The 7,205-nt window shown below is 38.9% G+C and overlaps 1 long non-coding RNA gene across 1 annotated transcript; it reads right to left on the bottom strand.

Moving 5' to 3' along the window:
• Positions 1-1,282: 1,282 nt before the first annotated feature.
• On the bottom strand, positions 1,283-6,516 carry LOC126814820 (uncharacterized). Its single transcript, XR_008787723.1, has 4 exons — positions 6,400-6,516; positions 3,966-4,207; positions 2,922-2,997; positions 1,283-1,992 (listed from the first exon to the last, which is right to left on the bottom strand). It is a non-coding gene; the product is annotated as an uncharacterized LOC126814820 (long non-coding RNA).
• Positions 6,517-7,205: the final 689 nt, after the last annotated feature.

Below are 7,205 nucleotides of genomic sequence, written 5' to 3'. Positions count from 1 at the left end.
ATAAAAAATAAATAAAAGTATTAACATTTCATGAAAATAATATGTATATGCTATTGCAACCACAGTCCACCATAGAAATGTTTCGTAGAAAGCATCAATTAGACTCCCACAGACAAATGCATTAAGACAATACATGCAAATCCTCAATGGATTTAGCGTGCGCAGCGGACAAGTAAAGCGTGATCTAGTCTTGCGGATGGGACGAAAAACCCGGGTCCACCTGTGTCCTGTAAAAGTACATATGAGAAATGGAATGAAAAGTAGACAGAATTGCTGCTGCCTGTGCAAAATTCTCCTCCCAGGCCAGAAGGGGGACGTAAATTGTTTTTGAAATTATCTGTGAAAGAGCACTAGCCCACGATTAGCCACGCTAAATAGGTCAGTAGCCCGTAATTTGGTAGCCTCATTATTTTTGTTTTTGGTAGCCCGTTAGTTTTTTTGGTAGTTATTACAACCACGCCCCTAGTATTGTGTATCTTAAATTGGTCTTATTATATTAGGCAGCAACGGTGACTCAGTAAGTAAGAAGTTGTCTTGCTAACATAGAACAAGCCCCGTGTTCGATCCCGGTGTTGACTGCGGCAGTTCATCAGGATTTTTTTAGGCGTGGTCCCCCCTTGTCAGTGACAGACAATGTGAAGTCGCTCTGGTCGGAAGAATAACCGAGAAGGTTCCATGTACACGTATAATAACAGATAGCAGTTAGAATTCGATATAAGAGTAGACCGTAGTGCCGCTGTCCGACAACATTTCCTTCATTGTTCACTGTATGGCCTATGGTGTCTTCATTAGCCAAGTCTAGTCAGAACAGTAGGATGTTAAACCCCATTTTATTTCTCTGTCTAAGACGATTGGGGATATTGCTGATGATGGGTGCAGCAAGTAACAACATCAAGAATCCAAGCATCATTCCAGAAATTAAAGAGGGACTAATGATTTAGGTCAGTTTTTCCCTTTTCGATAATAAGTGAGTCAGAGTTGTTTTTAGGTTGATTTTATTTAAAAGTAGCGAATGACCCGGCGCTGCACGTGTTGAAAGTAGTATATCTCCAACGCCACCAGGCCTATGTTACTCCCCGGTCCGAGCTACACCTATACATCAAATTTCAGCGCCGGGACAGCACTGTAGTCGCCAACTCTGAGCCGACAGAGAGATAGACAGACAGACAAACGGCAACCACAGTATTAGTACGGATTATTTATATTTCGAATTAAAATGGTTTAATTTCTTCAGTTACATTGTATATTTGTGCAAATTAAACCATATGAATCTTTTACAAAAATAAGCACATGCACATTGTTCATGTTGCTGAAAACTATAATGTCTCTCTCAATGAATTTATCAATTCCTTTGTAATTGTAAATATATTTGATTCAATGCAGAATCTGACAGGCTTTCATTCCAAAAATTATCTGTTCTGGAGCCATTCATTGATCCGGTTAAAAGGCTACTGGTGCAGTCGACATGACTAGCATACCACCATCCGCCCCCGAATCTCTTGACACATTCCAAGTTATCAGTATAATCAACATCGTACGTAGAGAAGGGATTGTTGTTCAAGTTAATAGTACCAGTCAAACTGTCTCCACATGTTGTTCCATTACCAGTATAGCCACTGATATATAATGTATATGACGTCGATTTATTACCAACAACAACGTTGGTGTACTGACTGATGCAAGTTGATGCATCTGGTTTAACCAGGACTACCCGTAAGCTGTAGGTACTGCGCGGATTATCAAGTAGGGATAGTATTTGTTTCAAACCTAGCCATTTGTTAGACGCAACATTGCCAAAACCCTCTTCATATTGCTCCAGAGTTCTATTAAAGTTCTCATGTAAACAGTCCTTATTACGGCAGAGTATTCCAGTCCATCCACCATCGTCAAATGTACATAGTACTTCAACAGATTCAGGAGATGCATGCGGCTTTATGGTTGTCAATACTTTATTAGATGATCTCAAACCTTTCTGTGAACCTTCGGTGCAGTCTGAAACACAAAAAAATAATAACATTTCTCAAAGTTAAGAAACACTGAATAACACGTTAAAACAATTAAATATAACCCGACTCCTTCTAATGGTTACTGATTTGTTAAGAGACAATAACTCAACGGGGAATACTGTTGGCTCACATAAATGAAATGGGATTTAACGCCCTACTGTTCTGCTCCAACTGGGCTAATGAGAACGGGCATAAGCCATACAGTATTCAGTGAGGGAAATTTTGCCCGGCACCATGGCAGATCTTTTACGTGCATGCCATTGTGTCCATAGGACTTCGGGTTTACGTCCTATCCGAACGACTATGCGTTGTCCCTTGCCAGGAGCTCTGTCCTGCACCACTGAAAAGGAGGAACCACTCCGCATAATCCCAATGAACTTTCCCGAACACGGGACCTTCAGGTTAGCGGGACAACGTCTTACCCACTGAGCCATGCAAATGTCTTTGTTGAAATATGTAAAAATTATTTTTTCCAAGGCCCATCCCACATCCGCCTTTTAGGTCATTTAATCATCTTCAAAAATTCAGATTCGTTTGTTGTGGCTCACGTTACTAGTATTCGTTACGAAGTATTGTCTTCTTTCTGTATTTGGGTCTAATGGTTTAACGATTGAGCGTGAAATCACCAGCTCTGTCATTGAGTCAAGTGACGTGGTTTCGATTCCACGCTTGAACGTGACAAGGAATAGGACCGCTTGTCCAACATCCTGTGGTTTTCTCTAAACATCCTTGCGCGCAAGCGAATTATTGAAATAAAACTGAACCATGTGTGTCGAGTGGACAATAAACTCAATTTCTCTCTTTCTGTATTAAGAATTTGTAATATTTACATAGCATCTGTAACTCATATATTTGAAAATATACAAATGCATTAAATCTGTTAAACATGAAACAAGTGGTGGATGTTAATTTTACCTGATATGATATCGTGACAGCCTTGTCCATATTTACCTAAAGGACAGGTACAACCGGCACCCTCGCAACGAATGTTCTGTGAAATAAAAAACACAACTAGAGAATCCTAGTAGAAACGTCGCTTAGTAGTAAGCAGTAATTATACTACAGATAATTGTGACTACTGGGTAGAATGTTTTCTCACAGACTTGTATACACAACTGTGTAGTATGTTTTTTCACAGAAGTAAATAATGATTATGATCTTATTCTCCTACATAATAGACATAACAGACGCATGTGAGGAATAGTCGGTAAACTGACCAACTGGCTGATATGAATATGATTTATTTATTCTCCTACATCTAAGAGACTAACGTGGGGTAGGGAATAGTAGGTAACTTGACATTTACAAGCCATGACCTAATACAGCTAAATAGAGGATCAGGAGAGTGGAGTGGTTAATTGGTTAAATTCCTGAACAAAACTCAGTCAACGTTTCTGATTAATTACTACTAACCATTTATGAGTTGGCTGGTATAGTTTAATCACACAAGTAAATGATGAATAGGATTTTATTCCCCTAGACTAAAGCTGGACCCGAAATATATGGTAACTTGCCATGTTCGCATAACCTGGGTTCATTTACTATCCATAGCCATATAGCCCAATTAGTTGTCTTACTAAAGATGCAGTGTGTAAGATTTAGATAAAGAGATAGGCGTTTTTGCTATATACTAGTTCTAGTTCCGAAATGACCTAGTTTGTGTCGCGTGGACGTTAATACCCGGTCTCTCTTACCCCCCCTCTCTCCCCCTATATACTAGTTCACAAAGAAATAATGAACAATGAATATATATATTAATAATTTCATTCAAATAATTTTATTTTGGGCGAATTTATGAGTGTTGGAAGATGTTGTGTTGATTTTTTATTATCGTAGCAACGGTACCGGACAACGGCACATGTAAGTCTCGATTATCTATTTTGTCGTTAAGAACTGCAATAGCCAGATTTAGAGCTTACATAATACATTTTTTATTGATTTAAATATAAACTACTAAACCTGTGTGTAACAGGAACAACCAGTTGTATCACCAGACATAACACAATCTCTACCATCTTGATATAATTTACAAGATGAATTACGTGAACAATACAAATATCGTTTACAATCAGCTTTGTTTGTACAAGCTCGGGCACAATCCATTTTCAGAGACGTATAAATTGATTCCAGAAATCTACTTGGGTCACAGGTGTTAATCACAATACTAGATTTACTATATGAAGCATTTCGATAACTTCGGGCTGGAAACGAAAACAAAAATTAAAACATTTTAAAGGCACTGTCCTGGCTATAGTTTAGTCGATAGAAATGTGGAAATACGCCCACATTGCCGCCGTGTCTTGAAATACAGATACCCATAGACACCAGCTTATCTGAAAGGAAAACGTGATAGGAATCTGCCTTCAAGTAATATAACCTTTGTTACTGAGTGCTGAATATCCATAGAGTTCGTCTTCTTATAAATCACAATACTTCACATCGAATTTGAAACCAAATTGTTAAAACTGTAGCCTCAATTGAGTTAATAAGGTTTTCAACAAAAGTGTGTGTGGGGAGGCGCTGAATACTGATAATTATTTAGATCCACCACATTCATCATCCCAAACTTAGGCTGCCTGTCTACAGCTAGCTCCACCTGAGAACAGGCCCTAACCTAGTTAACCGACATTCTAATTCCTACATCGACGATGTTAGTCGAAAACACTGAGTATGCTTTTAGAAATTTTTAGAAGTATTTATTTCCCTTCTATCGTCATATTGAATGAAATTGAATATGTTTATTTAGCCGTTGTGTGTATGAAAGATGTCAAACTAATCAGAGCCGAATCACAAAATAGTCCTCTAATTATTCAATATGGCGGCGCGCATGAAAGATAATTTCACAGAGGCGGTTTTGTTTGAGAAGACAAATTTAGGAGTATCTAACCTTGTTTTGAAAGATAAACCGATTGAAACTCTAAAGACAGTTTACAATGGCAAAGCATGTATTGCAATATTACCCACTAGCACATATATATTATATATCGCTTTTACCGGAGTGGCAGAAGTTGACATTTTGCCAATGACATGTGTTTACATAAAACACGTGCTTGATCGGGTTATTTCTACTCTGTTGTGTACACAAAGCAGTAGTCCAGTCGATAAGTCCCGCCCCAAAATGATCACGTGAGCGTTTTAAATGGAGGGCAACTAGGGTAGTGGTCATAATCCTGAAGGATGGCGTAGTTGGATCGTTGTGTGCACATGTATATCATATTTATGAACTAAATATATAGATATAAAACCCATGTGTAACACGTTTTTATCTAATTTACAATGGGACGGGAAATTTCAAGAAACCTCACAGGTAACCGTGGTGGTTGGTGAAATGGATCCACTACTGTGGTAGTTGCAGTACTTAGCTCATCTATTTTTCGGAGGAGTGAACATGTCTCCACTACTGTGGTGGTTGGTGAAAATGGATAGAAGTACCCAGTTTTTGTCTAATTTAGAAGATTGGACGGGAACATTCAAGAGATCACACAGGTACTTGGAGGTACTTCCAACCACGCTTCTGTAGTGAACTGGATCTCCAGATAGAGCGGATTACTGTGGTAGAGTGGGCCCGGCTCTATCCGTTAATTCCGTTGAGGGTTCACTACTGTAGAGGTGTGGGAGTAGCCAACCAGGCAGCTGGCTCAGAAAGACTAACACCAGATTAATCAGCAACACTTTATTATCCGCTCAATACAAAAATAAATAGTTTCCGTCAAACACTCGTCAGCTCTAAAGTGTTCCTAATCGGACTCTCTTAATCGCTCCATGTCGGGCTCTCCGTATCGCTCCTAGAAGGGCTCTCTCTATCGTTCCCTATAAGTCGGGGTCAGACTCGTCAGTTAACTGGTATATGTCTTACCTCGGCTGATCACGATTCAACTCTTCGATTCCGCTAAATTGGGCAAGACAAGGTAGTATATACCCCACAATCACGTGACGTAAGCACGTGGTACAAGACACACCTACTGTTCCTGTCAATCATAAACACGTGCAGCCAATAGACAGCGGGCCGACGACAGCGCGTGTAGGGACGGAGTTATGAAATACATTTAAAATACCAATAAGACTTAAAATATGGGCTACATATTACAAAGTTAAAGTTCTTAAAAAGATGTACAATTAAATTAAATAATTACTAATTACTAAATAAGAAAACTAGGTCGTCTAAACTGAGGATGCGTGTGTGCAGATGTGTGTGGTGCGTATGTATGATGATCATGAGGTCATCAATGTCGTGGAGGACTTGCTAAGGTCACGTGACAAACTGGTTTTCTGACGAGTTAAATTTGCTGGAGAAACGGTAAAACAAGTGGATTATGTTGAAGAATAAATATAACAATATCCATATAGATCGCATATTACTTAGATGGTGGAGGGCCACCTCTAGTATACTTACATATTGACTTTCTACAGTAGACGGTACCCTTAAAATGTGATAGAGACGTTGCAGGCGCATTCGTCCAAATGGAATCAACCTTTGAAGTATGTAGAAGTTTTGCGTTCTTCCATGCACTGTCGTTAAATCTGCAATAATGTTACTGAGATTAGAAAACTGTTCAATGTAAGGTAAAAGAGTTCCTTTGACAGTTAAGCACATTCGGATTGAGTGCAAGCATCTCAAAGATGTTACATCCAAAAACTTCCGTTGTCAGTCATTACATAATTTATTTGCCGAACCGGGTCTATATAGATTTTTTGAAGGAGACACATTTTTATAGGAAGTTTTAATTTGCATATATATACTTGTTTTTCCATATTTTATGTTTAATTATTTGATATACATACAGTAATATTATTTAATCTTAAAAATGGTTAACTGTGGGTGATATTTGTTTTTATTTATGTATATTAATATTTTGTGATTTCATTTAATGTGTTTTGTAAATATGACCATATGTTTGGCGCAATATATCCCAGCTGGAGCTGACGTGTCATTAAACAATATTTCATTTAGTATAAAGTAAAAGAAGGCCCTTTTCTCTGACATATGGTTAGCGCGTGCTCGTAGTGTCATGAAGCCTGTCATTGAGTCAACTGGCGTGGTTTCGAATTCCCGGTTGTACGTGACAACGAGTAGGGTCGCATGTCCAACGTCGTGGGTTTTCCCTGGGTCCTCCGGTTTCCTCTCACTGCTAAAGACCCCCCCCCCCCTTACGCGTGTTAGTCCCGAAATGACCTCGTTTGTGTCGAGTGGACGTTAAA

Source organism: Patella vulgata, chromosome 3, assembly GCF_932274485.2.
Source record: "Patella vulgata chromosome 3, xgPatVulg1.2, whole genome shotgun sequence".
NCBI lineage: Eukaryota > Metazoa > Mollusca > Gastropoda > Patellidae > Patella > Patella vulgata.
Note: the sequence above shows the minus strand (reverse complement) of the source record. Positions and strands in the feature narration are given on the sequence as shown.